The sequence below is a fragment of the Sorghum bicolor genome, chromosome 2 (assembly GCF_000003195.3).
Source record: "Sorghum bicolor cultivar BTx623 chromosome 2, Sorghum_bicolor_NCBIv3, whole genome shotgun sequence".
NCBI classification, from domain to species: domain Eukaryota; kingdom Viridiplantae; phylum Streptophyta; class Magnoliopsida; order Poales; family Poaceae; genus Sorghum; species Sorghum bicolor.
Genome location: NC_012871.2, coordinates 10503703 through 10521393, shown reverse-complemented (window position 1 = coordinate 10521393; position 17691 = coordinate 10503703). Strand labels below are relative to the sequence as shown.

Here is a 17691-nt window from a genome sequence, read left to right as displayed (position 1 = left end):
ACAACAATGTGGACCGGTTGATGTATCAACAACGTGGACTCAGGCCTTGTTTAGTTCACCCAAAAAAACAAAAAGTTTTCAAAATTCTCCGTCATATCGAATTTTGCGGCATATGCATGAAACATTAAATATAGACAAAAACAAAAACTAATTACACAGTTTGCTTGTAAATCGCGGAACGAATCTTTTGACCCTAGTCAGTTTATGATTGAATAATATTTGTCATAAACAAACGAAAGTGCTACAGTAGCAAAATCTAAAAAATTTTCACATCTAAACAAGGCCTGAGTTGTGGTCTCCTAGTGATTTATAACACAGTCCTTTTAGGTGCATGTTCCATTGAGGAAAATGTTCCCCAAATAAATGGAAGATGTTGTGTATGGATATGTAAAAGATCAAGGGGAATTTGATTTTTGTGTGTGCAAGTCACGCAGACTGCCATTGGATGATTGAGAAATCAAAATAAGAGAAGGCTCATAATTGTTTTTTTAAACAAACCAGCAGGAGAGCTGCCCGTTAGAAGGAATGCCCTAACAGGCACTATACAACCATAAGAAAGAAAACAAGCACAAGCACAACCACAGACACAAACACAAAAAGCGCTAAAGAGGAAAAAAATACCTCCCCTAGGAGGTGCCGATCAAAATTGCGAATGGCGGTGGCTCACAATATTAGCTAGCTAGCTATGATCCACACTCTCACCTCTTCCTTCATTTTCTAAAGCACCGCAAAGTTTGTGCATTCTGCATGTTGGAAAATTCTTGCATTTCTTTTCTTCCAAATCTCCCAACAAACTAGGATGATAATTGAGCGGAGGCGCCCTCTTCTGCTTGCACTTATAATTATTTTTTCTCGATATTAATTACTAACTCACTAGTAATTTGTGCTAATTGAAGGAGTATATTTGCAATGCTTCATTGGCACAAATCACCAGGGCGATTAAGTACTCCCTCCATTTTTTAAGTGCCATATTTGGTTTGTCCTAAATCAAACATGCGTATCTTTGAGCATTGACTTTTAAAAAATTATATAGTTTCATGTAATAAGATTTATTTTTGTAGATTTATTATGAGAAATACTATCATACTATATAATTTGTATATTATGAAACTATAAGAATTTTTGAAAATATTGGTCAAAGATTGCAATCTTTGACTTAGGATAAACCAAATGTGACACTTCAAAAAAAACGGAGGTAGTATCACAAAGTCTATTTATTTGGGTCTTATTCATATAATTTTTTTTAACAATGACTCTAAATTTTAGTTATCTTCTCCTAAACCCTTGTAGTTTGTGAGAGATGTAACAACTAACAAAACATTATATTACACTCTAGTTACCAGCCTGGATGCACACTACACTTTCATCCTTGCAGGGCCGTGCCGGCGGGCGTGCAAGCTGTACAAGCGTACAGGCTCCAAATTCCAAGAGGCCCCAAAAATTATGACCCATTAAACCCTGCCAACTTCCAGATTACTACTTCTGACGCTGTGTCTCTTCCTATATCGTGCTACCTTAATCCATCTACGTTGATCTGTCTCCTGGCTCTCCCATATAGTCCCGTCCTGGCTTCCCCGTGTCTCCGTCTTCATGATCAAGCAAGCCGGCGAATGGCATCCATCTACAGCAATCCGTCTCCCTGGCTCACGCATGCTGCTGGCTTCCCTGTCTTTCCATCTCCGTGATCAAGCAAGCTGCAAGCCGGGGCTGGAGGCTAGCATCCAGGTAGGTGTAGGTCACCAGATATAAATTCCTGTGAACTCGTGGAAAGTACGTAATTATCTAATTGACTAGTTATCTTATATTTATCGATGCAATATTTATTTATGTTAATGAATAATTACTCACTGCTACAAGTAGATGCAGAACTGTTGTATTGTGCAAAACGCTCGATGGTGCTTACACTCAAATCTGATAAAAAACACAAGTACTACTCACAAGTGAACAAGTTTTTTTTTTTATTTCAATTCTGTTAAATAACTTAAAGAACACTAAGAGAATGACATTGTGTTCAAATAAAAATTGTGCAACCACAGAATAAATAGGTATGATTTTTTTATTTATGACATTTCTATGTATGCATATATCATTTTATTGTTTAAGGCCAGTAAGGCCTCTTTTAGAGTTGGAACACGGCCTCAAATTTTGATGGCACAGCCCTGATCCTTGATGAGACCGTTCAGAGTTGAGCCTATCATGGAGTTCGTAAAAAATAACTATGCATGATCAATATCAAATTAACACTTAGATGGTGATAGGCGACAAACATCACCCTCTTTGGTCGACTCTCTTTATAACTTGCTATTGAATTCAATGGTGGCAAGACAGACAGCACAAAAGTTCTGAACTTGTTCAAATTTGCAAATAAGCTTTGCTTAACAAAGGCTCAAGCTGTACTCAAAAGGAGCATCAAGGGAAAGGAATCAGCAAGCTCATTAGCTCCTCTTTGAGCATAAAGGCAATACCAGTGAAAGTGTCCGGGAGCCCAGTGCTGGTCTTGACTCTTGAGTACACTGTAGCTCTCCGGTCTCCAGAGAATGTTTGTGAAGTGCTGTTAGGCCAAGTTACGTGTGTCCATGATTGATCCTTGTAGCTTGTCAGATCCACACACAACCCATAGCGTCAGCAAGTCATCAGACAGCCACTTCCATCGCTCTCTGTCTTGCTGGAGGGTTATTTCCCTTGTGTTCTGAGCACGTCTAGTAGCTTCACTTCTTACCATACCAGCTGTTTGGATTTCTGTGGTTGCCTTTTCCACACAAACATGAGCAGTGCCATGTCTGGATTTCAAGGACATTTGATACATCTTGGATTCAGAATTCTGGTGGAGGTACTCCATGGCCCTCAGCAACAACTTATCACCCAATTCTTGTAGGTCTGCATTCACGTGTATTTTTCCCTGTTTCTTTCCATCAATCACCTCCAGAGCATAGCTCTGAACTGTAGGCTCTATGTCCTCAGCAGATTCATGGGGTACCAACAAAACTCCTAGCTTAAGAACAGGTAATTCTGAATTTTGAGAACGACGACGTCCTCCATGTACAGCAGTAAAACCTATACTTTTCTGTGCCATGATCAGATAGTGGGACATGCCACTTCAGATACATGTTAATAACCTCCTCTGGAAATAATTTCGACAGCAGCCTTGACGATGATGCCATTGACCCAAAACTCACTTTCGCTGTAAGGCGAATCACAAAAAAAATCGTGGGTAGGCAACTGAATGAGCCCTCTCCTGATACCTTCTACAGTAAACTTGAAGTGAGGTGAAATAGCCTGCACACACTTCGTTATGACATCAAATATGTCAGTGCTTTCAGAGAGACGCAGCATGCATGCTATGTAGAAACCCTTTTCAGGCTCACTGAAATCTTGGCAAGAAAACCCCACCTTTGCCTCTACACCACGCTCTGCATAGCTCATGGGTCGTATGTTCAGTCGGTAAAACTTGTCTTCCTGAGATGCATGATACCTTATGGACTTCCCTGTAAAAAGCTGTCTGATGACAGGGTCTAAGAACGTGTACCTCCGCAGCGCTCCACCAAACTGGATGGTCTTTAAGAATTCATTTGCGCCGTTTGCAAACCTCTCAAATTTTTGGACGTTTGCAAAGCTACTGCTTCACTGGTCGTTACCATTACTTACTGGTTCCAGTGAAAGATGATATTAATGACTTGGTAGCATGAGCAATCCGTTTGGGTAATGAGGACTGGCTCACCTGCTGCCTCATCTGTTCCTCTTCAATGGCTTGCTGCTTGCATCTTATTAGCAAGGTTTCGTCACACTCCTGAGCAGCACGCTTGAGTCTCCTCTGCCACTGTAGCAATTGCCAATCTGAGCGCTGCCTCCATCCTGATGTGTGCCATCTCCAACCTTTCTATGTTTTATTTTTGCTCAGCCTTCTCTTCATCCTTGTCAGTATGACTTGACATGATTCTCTTCACTTTTTCCCCCACGATGGGAGAACTCAACACGACACCATCTCTGCGTTGATCCCTCCATAACCCACTGAAAGCTGCACAGGGATGAAGAGATTAACATGCATGAATTGAAGAGGTAGTCTATATGTAAGCTAGAAATAAAGATAAATGAAGTACCCTCTTGATGTGGGTGCCAAAACGATGCAGCTGAAGATTTAGTTGGAGTGCAGGATCATGCTCATTAGCAATTATATAGCTAGCTTTACATATAACTTGATGTCGTGAAATTAATAAAGAGGCGGCTTACGACCAGGGGAGGCAGATGGGATCTCAGTGAAAAAAGATGCGTCGGTGGCCATCTTTCATGAGCAGGATTTTCTGAGCTTGTTCTCCTTTCTCTGTATTTGCCTGTTGTCATCAAGCTCCACCACAAAACAGAAATGAAACTTTGACTAATCAATTATTATATAATAACTAGTAAAGAAGGGCTTGGCTTATTGGGCTCAAACAGTTAGTGCCCCTTGAATATTCGACAGACTAGACAAATTTTATTCAAACCTGACAGTTACTATTAGTTGACCAGCAGATGAAGGAATGGGAGGGTGGAAAATATACCTGTACTTGTGAATAATTATTAACACAATTGGGCAAGTAGCATATGAGTTGACTATGGTGCTAAATATCACCCAGGCATTTGCGCTCTTTTTTTCTAACACAAAGAAATCCTTTAATCTCCATCCCACTTGCTTGTAGTTTTCACAAAAAAGTCTCTCTTGGATAATTGCTGTCTGGAAAAGCAAAAACAAGAAATGTGGAGAGGCTTCGATCGATCAGTGATACTAGTCTCGGCCTCCTACGGAAATGTGCAGCTCTGATAAGGGCCATAAAAATACACAAAGCCCAGATCAAAGTGCATTCACCGTTCACCCTCATGGCAATATTTCTTTTAGGATAAAAGTCATTTTTATCTGCCGGAAATATCTCCTGAGTCATGTTTCTTTATTGAATCGAAAGTGACTTTGGTTCTCCTTCAATTGTTAAATCATGCAAATTACTATGTTAACCCATCCAAATGTGGCCCCTGGTGTGGTGTCAACCTATATCTATATCTTTTATAAAGCTAATTTCCACTACAAATCTATGTTAACCCATCCAAATCTCAGTACAAGCCTGTGTTGACGTGGGGTTATGTTTTGTCCGATAGTTATGGAAAGTCTAGTGTCTTGTACTGCAGTTTAGGACTGGAAGTCGTAATAGGTAATAGTTGAGAAGTGACAAATAGATGGTCCTGCTGCTACAGGAAGAGTACCCTTGTCGAACATGCTTGTATAGAGTCTGTTCGTTTGAGCTTATCACAGCTATTCAATAGTGTTTTTCTCTCACAATAAATTAGTGAACAATATTTTTAGTCATAGCTTTTCTACCAAGCAAACAGGCTCTGCACCATGTATGTTCCTTTGTCGCCACTAGAAGCATATCGATATCACATTTGAATAATGAGTAAGATAGAATATGGATTACATCAATATGGATGCTCATAGCACATGGCTAGATAACATGTGACCTTCTACAATAGATTACTTTAGATTACTTGGGCCATCTTAAATATATGGAGAATTTTGTCCTCTTATTTATTCTAAGTACATCTGATAAACAAGATAGAATATGGATTACATCAATATGGATACTTATAGCACATGGCAAGATAACTTGTATGTGAGACCTGCTATACAAGGCTGTAGAAAGTGTCTGGGGTTGATTTGTACATATATAGAAGCAAATACACAATAGGTTACTTGGGCCATGGACCTTATGGGCAAAATACATAGAGCTATATAAGTACACAATACTATACTATGTATTACTACATTCTACAAGACTTGTCTTACAAGTATCACACAGCAAACTATATATTTATCATGTTCCACCATAAAGATCATGCATGGTTTAATAGAATTAGAAGAGTGCGATGTCTTACTACCATGTGACTCCATACACCTGCCCGAATACATTAATTTCTACACACCTTTGATAGCATTTTCTGAAGCTTACATGAATACATGTAGCCAGCTTCTAAGCTAGTGTCGTTGTGGCCACGATTGCGCGTTGTAGCTTGTCAGATGAACGCACAACCCACAACTTTAGCAGGTCCTGAGACACCTGCTTCCATTGTTTTATGTCTTGCTGTAGAGTTGCCATTCTGTTCTGTGCATGTCTAGTGGCTTCCTGTTGAACCATAACGGCTGTTTGAACTTTTACGCTTGATTTCTCCAAGCAAATGTGAGCAGTACCATGTCTAGACTTCAAAGACATTTGGTATGTCTCGGATTCAGAATTCTGATGGAGGTACTCTATGGCCTTGGGCAGTAATTCGTCACCCAAGTCCCGTAGGTGTGCATTGGTGTGTATCACTCCTTGTTCCTTACCATCAATCACCTCTAAAGCATAGCTCTCAGCTGCAGGCTCTGTGTCCTCCGGAGACTTCAGAGTAGGAATATCTGAAGTCTGAGAACTGCTTTGTCCATGTACAACAGTTGAGCTCTTATTGTTTGTGCCCTGATCAGGCAACGGTATGTGCCACTTCAAAAGCAAGTTGATAACCTCCTCTGGAAATACACTAGACAACTGCCATGGATTGGCCATTGTGTTGCTGGTGCTAGAGGAAGAGATCTGATGTTGCCCATTTTCATTAAAATTGCAACAGAGTGGATTTGGACGGTGCCATTCTGTCAGACAGTTGTGGACTTTGACCCAAACCTCACTTTGGCCATAAGGGGAATCCCAGGTAAAATCCTGTGTAGGCAGTTGAATGAGCCCTCTTGAAAGTCCTTCAGCAACAAACTTGAAGTGAGGTGCGACTGGTCTGACGCACTAGATTATGACATCAAATATTGTCGACGAAAGCTGGTCGGCAGTCTACCTTGGGGTATACCCACGGTAGTAGTTTATCGGTAGACGGTGCGCAAACTACGAACTCGATGGTGACGCAAGACACGGACAAGCTTTTTATCCAGGTTCGGCCGCCGAGTTGGCGTAATACCTACGTCCTGCGTCTGGTTGTATTGATTTGTGTTGAGAGAATATGATGTGATGTGTCCTCTAGGGGACCCCTGCCCCTCCTTATATATCCTGAAGGGACAGAGTTACAAGCAAAGTATCCTATTTGGTACAATATCTTGTAGTCTTGCGGTGCACGCCGACCAGTCGCGCGCCGCACGTCTTCATCCTGTGGGCCGAGCCACCTCTGATGGTGCGGCCCATATAGGCCCATGAGGGTATAGGGGTTTATACCCCCACAGCTAGTCCCCGAGCACCATGTATTGTGATGTAACACGCCGTCTTGAGCTTTTTCGATCAGTGAGGCTTGACGTCTTCAATAAGTAGGAAAGTCGCCCAAACAGTTGCAACGGTATTTTGACCAACTCAAAAGACAGTTGATCAACATTGACATCGAAGAAGCAGGTTGTTCGAAGAATGCATGGTGCTCTTAATCAAAAAAGATTTCTTTCCTGGTGAAGTGTGCCCACTTTACTTTTCTGAAAAGTATAGCCTTTCAAAAAGCAAGCACATTCACCGCAAGGTGAAGTGTGCCCACTTAGTCCCCGAGCCTGGTAGTAGGTGACGTAGGCACGTGGTGCCAGGGTCAAAAGAAAAGTCCTCAAAGAAATTCTGAAACTGAGATGCATCGCCAGATGCATCGTACCGATGTAGTCCCCGAGCTTGCTGGAAGGCGAAGTATGAGCCTTGTAGCAAGGTCTAAAAAATTGAATTTATCAGTCCCCGAGCATATCGTGCTCGTCTGCAATTGAATAGACTAATCGACCAGTCTCAAAGCATATAACGCTCGGTGGTCGGTACAGTCCCCGAATTCTCAAATTGGTGGGCTGGTCGACCAGTCCCCGAGCGTATAGTGCTCGGTGGTCGGTGCAGTCCCCAAGTTCATAAATTGGTGGGCTGGTCGACCAGTCCCCGAGCGTATGGTGCTCGGTGGTCGGTGCAGTCCCCAAGTTCATAAATTGGTGAGCTGGTCGACCAGTCCCCGAGCGTATAGTGCTCGGTGGTCGGCACAGTCCCCGAGCACGGCGTAGGGACTGGTGGACAAGTCCCCGAGCGTGGTTGGGAACGTAAACGTGCTCGGTGGTCGGCACAGTCTTCGAGCACAGCATAGAGAGTAGTCGACAAGTCCCCGAGCGTGGTTGGGAACGTAAACGTGCTCGGTGGTCGGAGCAGTCCCCGGGCACAGCGTAGGGAATAGTCGACGAGTCCCCGAGCGTAGCTTGTCGACTGGGCCAAACCCCTGAAAAATAAATATAAAGAATAGGTAGTACATGATGTATAAATAAACTTTAGATAAAAATCAGTACTGAGATAAGTTTTAGATTTTTTGTTATAAAATTAGCACAAGTAGTTAATTCATCCTAGAGCTTATACCAGCTCTGGTCTAGCCAACAATCAGCATGAGGTGCGGAACCTAGACACGCGTGGGATTGCCAGCCTCGCCAGAGAGCTACTGCCGACCACCCGGAACGCAGAGGGCGGATCTCGTGCACGTGTAGGGAGGAGTCGGAGACAGTACCGGCTCTGGAAAGCTCGTGTAGGAGAAAAAACTAGTGTGGCTAAACAAAAAGTTGTTTTTGAAGGATAATAAAAAATATTATGCCAAAAATAAATAAGATATTAGAAGTGTACTTATCTTTGGACGAAAGTCTGGTCGGTGACGACAAAATTGTCTGGCCCTCGAGCTTTTGGACTTGTTGTCGTGACGGTGGTCGCGGTTGTCGTAGCGCCGTTCTTCGCGGCGATTATTATTGCGACTCGTGGTCAGAGCAAGTAGGCCAAACAACTTGGTTGATAGCCTGAGCAGGTCGGTGTCGTCGATCTGCCTCCCTTTGTAGCAGAGAAGCAGCGACGCGTTGTCGGCGTGGTCGGAAACGTTGCTGGTGTGGTCGAAGTCGTAGCCAGCGTGGTTGGAGCTGCAGCCGACGTCGGTGAAGACACTACTAGAAATGTGTTAATCAATGACGAATACCTAATGACGCTAACTATTTTCGTCATAGAACTAGTTTATTCTATGACGAAATTAGTAGCTTCGTCATGTTTGATAAGGGACGGAGCTTTGGTACGAAGAACAGTGACGGAAAATAGAATCAACGTCACTAAACAGTGAAACTAAATCGTCATAGATGGTCTGGCCAGTGTACCGGAGGGGTTGGGGTCCGACCAGTGGGCCCCATGTTCATGACATGGTGCCATGGTCCCACCTGTGGCACTATGGTCCCACCAGAAGGTCCCACCGTAGTGACGTGGCACATGGTCCTACCGGTGGGTCCAGCAGTCCTGACATGGGCCCCACTCCGTTGACATGGCGACTGCGTCCCACCGGCGTGGTCCTGCTAGCGGGTCCCACGTCGCTGACGTGGCCATGCGGGGCCGAAGCTGCTGCGAGGGCTCTCTAATTTTTATTTGGCAAAAAAACTTGCTCCCTGGGAGCTTCGAACCGGCGACTTGCTGCTGCAGGAAGAGGCAGGTTACCACTAGACCACTCAGTCGGTTGTGTTGTAGTATATTTTTTTGTTTTATTTGTTTAGTTATCGAACCCACGAGTTGGGCTGTGACGTCAAGGCAGGCCCAACAACGAGACGACGCAGAAGACAGACGCGAGGACGCGAGGTGTAGAGAACCCTCGCGCGAGGGCGATCGTGGCGGCCGGCTACGTAGCAGCCTTGCATCGCCTGATGATCGACGTCGTGCCTCCGCGGTGATTGACGCGTCCCCAGGTCCTCGTGGATCGACGCCGTGCATCCAAGCTAGCTGATCGGCGGCGAGTCTTCCAGGTGATCGACGTGCGTCCCCAGGTGATCCTCTTGCCCTTCTTTTTTTTTCTTTTTCTTTTCTCCTCGTTTTTGTTATTATTATTATTCAGATTTAGCAGCATTAGTTTCATGAGTGCGTGATCTGACCTGAGTTTAGTACTATTTGGCAAATGTATGTACTGTTTTTTTTGGACTTTGTCCGTTCTAAATAAGCAGTTCAAATCTGCATAATCATTAAAATTATTTGACTAAATAGTGAATATATATCTATCTAATTGACTAAAAGTAAATAGTGAACATATATGTATGTAATCATTAAAATTAATTGACTAAATAGTGAATCTTTCCTTCTTCGTATGACATCTTAAAGTGAATGTGGTTGTAGCTGATATTAGAATTTATTAGCTTCTCAAACTTGCTGATAGTAATTGTTAGAAAAAAGAACAGTATACATACCCCATTTACCTTTTGTACATGCATGTATATAGGAAGAACCATTTATATTTTTTGTTGTTTCGTAAATGGCTAAATTTATGCCGAGTAGAAGCTTTCATTTATTTATCATTTTTTACATGTATGCATGTCTTTGATGTGCGTTTGAATATTTTTTAAATTTATTACTGTAATTTACGGACTGCGTACAACATTTATTCTATTATCAGAACAGATGGATAGAAGCTGGATTTTTGGAGCACCATTCACACCTACATATGTGAAAGGAGTTGAAGAGTTCATGAAATTTGTGAGCGAAAGATATTCCAAAGACAGCCAGATACTTTGCCCATGTACGCGATGTCTTAATCAAAAATTGTGGTCTCAGCCTGATGTAAGCGACCATCTACACATTTATGGAATGTCAGCTACATATACCAGGTGGATTGAGCATGGGGAGTCGGCAGATGTTGAAGTAGTTGAAAATTTGGACCAGCAGGAGGTCGAAGGAAGGGATTATGACTTTGGGATAAATGTGGATATGGCCGATGATGACTATGATGAGGATCACGGAGTACCAGAGATGATAGGAGAGTTGTATTCTTTTGCAGAGGCTCAGGGAGAACAACCAAGGTTTGCTAGAGTCCTTGAAGATGCGAAGAAGTCTCTTAGCCCGGGATCTAGGCATTCTAAATTCTCTTTTCTGGTGAGGATGCTGTATATCAAGTCTCGTTATCGAATTGGCAATGGAGCATTTTCCGTAATCATGAAGCTGTTGTCAGAAGGATACCCTCAGAGTGATTTGCCAAAATCATATGATGAGGCGAAGAAATATCTTAAAGAGTTGGGCCTTGGATTTCAAAACATTGACGTGTGCGAGAATAATTGTGTGTTGTTTCGGAAGGAGTATGAAAAGGAGGATGTGTGCCCAGTATGCAAGGCGTCTAGATGGAAAGATGGAACTGGGGCGAAGCGGATTCCACACAAGGTGTTGAGGTATTTTCCACTTTTGCCAAGGTTGCAAAGAATTTTTGCTTCAAAGAGAACTTCTAAAGAAACACAATGGCACAAGAATATGAGGAAGCCAGTGGACAATGTAATGAGCCATCCAGCTGATGGGGAAGCATGGAAGCACTTTGACAGGAGGTATCCCACATTTGCATTTGATCCGAGGAACCTCCGACTTGCCTTAGCTACCGATGGATTCAATCCATTTGGCAACATGAGTACGCAGTACAGTATGTGGCCAGTGCTTCTGACTCCACTGAATCTCCCACCATGGGAGTGTGTGAATCCAGCAAACTGCTTTATGTGTTTACTCATCCCAGGTCCAAAATCCCCAGGAAAGGATTTTGATTTGTTCCTTCAGCCCCTTATTGAGGACTTGCTTGAGCTATGGAAGGGCGTCAGTACCTTTGATGCATGTACTGGCCGGAAGTTTGACCTTCGTGCTGCCGTTCTGTGGTGTATACATGATTTTCCAGCGTTGAGCACGTTATCAGGGCGAACAACAAAGGGGTATTATGCATGTATTTATTGTGACAAGGATCCGTTGTCTCGGGCTATTAGGAATAAGCTATGTTACATTGGACATCGTCGTTTCCTTCCAAAGGAACATAAATGGAGGAAAAGCTTAGCTTTCGATGGTAAGCATGAAAAAAAAGATCAGCCAGGCAAGTTCACTTCAGAGGAGGTCATAGAGGAGCTGGAGAAGGTAAAAGACGTCAGACCAGGGAAGCATCCTGAAATTACTGGAAATAAAAGGAAGCGCAATGAGGGTCCTAAGATCTACAGCCGCAAAGTTGGGTTGTGGAGGTTGCCATACTGGAAACATTTGTTATTGCCACATAATCTCGATGTGATGCACATAGAGAAAAACATTTGTGAAAATATTCTTGGCACATTACTCAATGTACCGGGCAAGAGCAAGGATACAACAAATGCTAGGTTGGATTTGTATGATATGAAGATAAGGCCAGAATTGCACTTACAGCAGCGTGGCAACTCAGTTGTTGCTCCACATGCTCCGTATGTATTGGGGAAGGAACAGAAAAAAGAGTTCTGTAAATTTCTCCGAGGTATCAAGTTTCCTGATGGATACGCAGCTAACCTAGCAAATAAACTTCTCCGAGGTATCAAATTTTGTGTATTACTACTTGTCAAAGCACTTAGAATCTTAGATCAGTTCTTACTCATAGACTACATACATCAATTCTGTATAGTAGTACTTGTGAAAGACTTAGATCAATCTTATGGAATTATATCATTTTCACAAATAAACTCACTGGTTTTACTAAAGGAGTTGTCTGTGCAATTTCTAGTTTGTTGTTGCCCTCTTTTTGTATTAACTAAACTATCAAATATGGAAAATCTTCTGTCAATGCAACATTAGGTTTCTTATTTCAAAATACATCTTTTCTGATATCTCCTTGTCAAATTAATGCAATAACTATATCCTACTAATTCGTCCTTGTTCTTTCAGGAAAACATGGAAGCGCTGAGGACACAGCCTGCTGCTGAAGGAGAGCCTACAGTTTCAAGTGTGCAGGTTGTGTCTCAGGTGCTGTCCCAGAACAGCTCCAATATTTTCCTCAAGAGTGTTGGCATCAAACCAGTGGCTGCCTCCAAATCTTCACCAACAAGTGAAAGAGCGCTTCGCGAAGAACTAGCAGCTCAAGCTACGGCTGCTGTACAAGGCGAACTTGATGAACTCAAGAAAAGAAGTGAAGAAGCTGAGGAAAAGCTTGCGAGGACACAACAGGAGTTGGAGGAGTACAAGAAGATTACAGAGATCAACAACAAGGCCATTGATGAGAACAATGCACTTCTCAAGCGTCTGTTGACCATCAACGGTGGTTCCTCGACATGAGCATCACTCTAAGATACTGATATGTGCATCTTGATTTTGTGTGCCGTTAACGCACCTAGTACCTATTGCTCACTGCTGGTGTTGTTTGTGTGCAAGGACTTGTGTTGGTGGTCGTGGCACACTTCTTTTTATTTCATGTGATGTGAACATGATGAAACTAGTAGATGTGATGTCAAGTTAGTTATATGTGACCAGACTAGTACTGTTCACTAAGTTGAATGGCACCTGCAAGCATTTGGTCATTTCAATATTATGTGCATTTTGTAATGAAGCAGCATGCGCACCCGCGCAGAATTTTTATAAATATATGACGATTTTCAAATTGTTCCAGTGACGATTTTATAATTACTACTGTGACGAAAATAAATCCAATCATATCATGCCACGTGGACCACTCACATCAGCCCACCGGAGCAGCCATGTCACTAGCCACGCCAGCAACCACGTGGCGAGCCACGTCATCAGTCACGTGGCGTGCCACATCATCTGCCACGTGACGATCCACGTCACTTGCCACGTGTCAGCGACAAGTCAACTGCCACGTGGGCGTGCCACGTCAGCTGTCAACATGGCAAACGGTGTCCCAACGGCTGACAAACGGCAAGTATTGACAAAACGACGGGTATAGCAATGACGAAAACAAATCGTCATATATTAGAAACATATCTATGACGGCAGTCGTTTCGTCATAGAAGGGGTGCAAATCAGTGACGAAAATCGACATTTCGTCACGGTGCACATAATGTGACGCCAATTCAATGACGAACACGATTTCGTCACAACGTCGTCACAAAAAAATTCATGTGACGAATGTGGGGTCTTCAGTGACAAAAGGGGATCGTCATTGGTAAACGCATCCGTAGTAGTGAGAAGTGATCGGCACAGATTGGATCTACGCCTGCTTCGCGGTCGTGGTGGTGAAGCTGTTGAAGCTGACGGTGAACGTGAAGCCGCCCGCCATGGCCACGAAGTTTGGGATGATGGCCATCTTGTTCGTCTAGGAGAGCTGTACGCACACCCCCTACCTGGCGCGCCACTGTCGACGAAAGCTGGTCGGCAGTCTACCTTGGGGTATACCCACGGTAGTAGTTTATCGGTAGACGGTGCGCAAACTACGAACTCGATGGTGACGCAAGACACGGACAAGCTTTTTATCCAGGTTCGGCCGCCGAGTTGGCGTAATACCTACGTCCTGCGTCTGGTTGTATTGATTTGTGTTGAGAGAATATGATGTGATGTGTCCTCTAGGGGACCCCTGCCCCTCCTTATATATGCTGAAGGGACAGAGTTACAAGCAAAGTATCCTATTTGGTACAATATCTTGTAGTCTTGCGGTGCACGCCGACCAGTCGCGCGCCGCACGTCTTCATCCTGTGGGCCGAGCCACCTCTGATGGTGCGGCCCATATAGGCCCATGGGTATAGGGGTTTATACCCCCACAAATATGTCCGTGCTTTCAGAGAGACGCAGCATGCATGCTACATAGAAACCCTTTGTAGCATCCTTGAAATCTTGGCAGGCAAAACCCAACAATGCCTCTACACCACGCTCTGCGCAGCTAAAAGGTTGTATGTTCAGGTAGTAAAGCTTGTCGTCCTGAATTGCTTGATATTTTACAGACTTTCCTGTAAGAAGGTGTCTGATGAGAGGGTTGAAGAACGTATACCTTCGTGGGGTTCCACCAAACTCGAGTCTTTAAAAAATCATTTGCACCATTAGCATACCTCTCAAATCTTAGAACATTAGCAGAGCTGCTGCTTGACTCATCATTAGTTCCAATGAAAGAAGATATTAGTGACTTGGTAGCATGGGCAACCCGTTTGGGAAATGAGGACTGCCTCATCCTCTGCCTTGTCTCATCCTCTTCTAGGGCACGCTGCTTGCACTTTAGCAGGGTATCATCACATTCCTGAGCAGCACGCTTAAGTTTGCTCCGCCACCTTAGCAGTGGCACCTCGGTGATCTGCCATCTGTCGGATACTTGGAGCACAGCCTCCATTTTGATGTGTGCCATCTCCAACCTTTCTATGTTTTCTTTTTGCTTGGACTTCTCTTCATCCTTGCCAGTAATGCTTGACATGATTCTATTCACTGTCTCTCCAACAATGGCAGAGCTCACCATCTCTGCCATGATTGGTCAATACTTTAACCTACAGAAATCTGCACAGGTAACATATATATTAGCATGTACGAAACAAAAGGGAAAGATGTGTATACAAAGAGTAGCGAAGTACATACTAGTTTCTTAGTGTTGCTGAAAAAAAGGCAGGTGAAGACTCAGTTGGAGTGCAGGATGATTCTAATTAGCAATGATATATAGCTTGCTTTATAGGAGTAAATAACGAGATGTCTTGCAATTAAGATGAGGCTTGACAATTCAATGGAAGTGAGCATAGCACGGAAGTCTGGTTGATTTTATTGACAAAATTAGTGGCAGGGGACCCTGCTTCTTAAGATTTCTGAAGAAATAGCTTATTTTACACACCAGAAAAATGTTAGAAAAAGTATAATTTTTGTTAACATTACTAATATATGTTTATCATCAAGCACTGCCATCTAATGGAAATTTGACTTTGCTGGTGTGTCATCTAACAAGTGCTAGTAGTAAACAAGGACATGGCCACAATCAGTTCAGCCCCCTTTGAATATTTGACGTTCGGGAATATTTTTATTAGACATAAAAGCTACTACAATATGCTATTAGATGATTGAAGTACAACACTGACAGATCACAGATATCCCCAAGGCCTCAGCATTTGCACTTAATAAGTTTCCATGTCCAATAAATCCACCCCTTCCACTATTGTCGCATCTAGTTCTCTTGTACTGATTGCTGTGTGGATGACAAGTACTCAGGGGCTTGACTGATTGGTTCAATCAGTTCAGCTCCCTTTGAATATTTTGACATCCTGGAGAGGATTTATGTTGAGACATGGAGTGTAGAACGATAAGTTATTAAGACAAGGCTTAACAATTCAATGGAAAATGAGGATAGCACGGCAGCGTGATAGATTGCATTGACAAAATTAGTGGTAGAGGCCCCCTGTGTCTTCAGATTTATTGAGAAAATAGCTTATTTACACATAAGGAAAAAAAAAGCATAGCATGATTTCTGTTAGATTTACTAATCTATATGTTTATCAACATGCTCCACCACAAAATGGAAAGTTGACTTCACTGTTCACTAGTAAGCAAGGACTAGACTTATTGGCTCAATCAGTTCAGCTCCCTTGGAATATTTGACATCCTGTAGAGTGGAGAGGATTTTGATTGGGACATGAGAACTACCACAGCTGACTATCAGATGAACAAAATGCAACGCTGACAGATAGGTGTACTGTACCATCCCTCAATTATTGTTGCATCTACCAAAGCCAACGAAATCCCATCTATTCATTACTGTAGCAACTACTGCTCCTGCACTACCAATTCTACTGGCTACTGTAGCATCTCTCACTCTTTTGGTGCTAATTCTAGCGGTTACTGTATCGACCAGTACTCTTGCATTAGTATTCCTATCGTTTACTGTATCATCTAGTACTGTTGCACTACGAATTCTATCAATTACCTTTCAGTGATAGAGAGTTCGTCCGAAACTAATTAAACGTAAGAGAGACACGGCACATCATCATGGAGTTGAACTGTAGGCCGGGTCCAGCGCCGGCCCTGAGGGCGGGCGGACGGGGCGGCCGCCCTGGGCCTCCAATCCTATGGGGCCCTATCGGAGGTATACCATTATATGTATGCAGGCGTTGCATCTTGCTACAGCAGGATTAACAAATGCAGCTCACTTTATACTAGCGCGTATATTGTGCCAAATTATCTATCACACATGAGTATATGCATGTACTTGTATGTATTTACTTCTCGGTTCTCACAATACTTCGTTCCTGAGCTGTCTGGTGGGCCCCTTATGGCTCCAGCATATAATAGTTTAGGTTTAGTTATACATATTATGCTTTATTTGCTCAAGAAAAATATGTATATTATTCTTAGTACATTACGCTGCTAACTTGCTTTCTTCATCTTCTATTAAGTAAGACATGAAAGCTTGAGCAATTTGCTAGATTTCTTCACTATCTTACCTCTTCCAAGCGCATATGAATATGACAAGGCTTAACCTACTTCTTTATTTCTTAGTTTTAATATTTTGTATAAAATATCTCCAAAGTTTTTATATGCATGGTACCTAAGCATTTATCTTTAACACTCTCTATATTAATTTAGTTCATTCACTTTGTACCATTTTCCCATTTTCAAATGGTAGAGACTTAAAACTTTGTCCCTCTATCTTTTTCTTTAAAAAAGGTGTTTCATCCATGCGTATATTTGGGGCCTCTAAATCTTGGCTTCGCCCTGGGCCCCTAAAACCTCAGGGCCGGCACTGGGCCGGGAAGGAAGAAAGGAATCAACCAACCAAATGCAGATGCAGACATGTTGCTGGCCGCCGGCTATGGATTTCCATGCTGTCGCCTTTGGCGGCGGCGAGATGTTTCGATGTTTGATGGATATGGCTGGAGCAGCGAATCAGCGACGGCGTGCTTGCCGCAGTTCCTCTGTTCAGACTGCCGACCAAGCTCCGGACGGGCGGTGGACTTTGCTATCCATCTCTGCGGCGGCGAGGTCAAGCGTGGCGGGATGCCGCCCTGGTACGGAA

General features: G+C 43.1%; 1 pseudogene; it reads right to left on the bottom strand.

Moving 5' to 3' along the window:
* LOC110432611 lies at window positions 2338-15976 on the bottom strand (annotated as a pseudogene).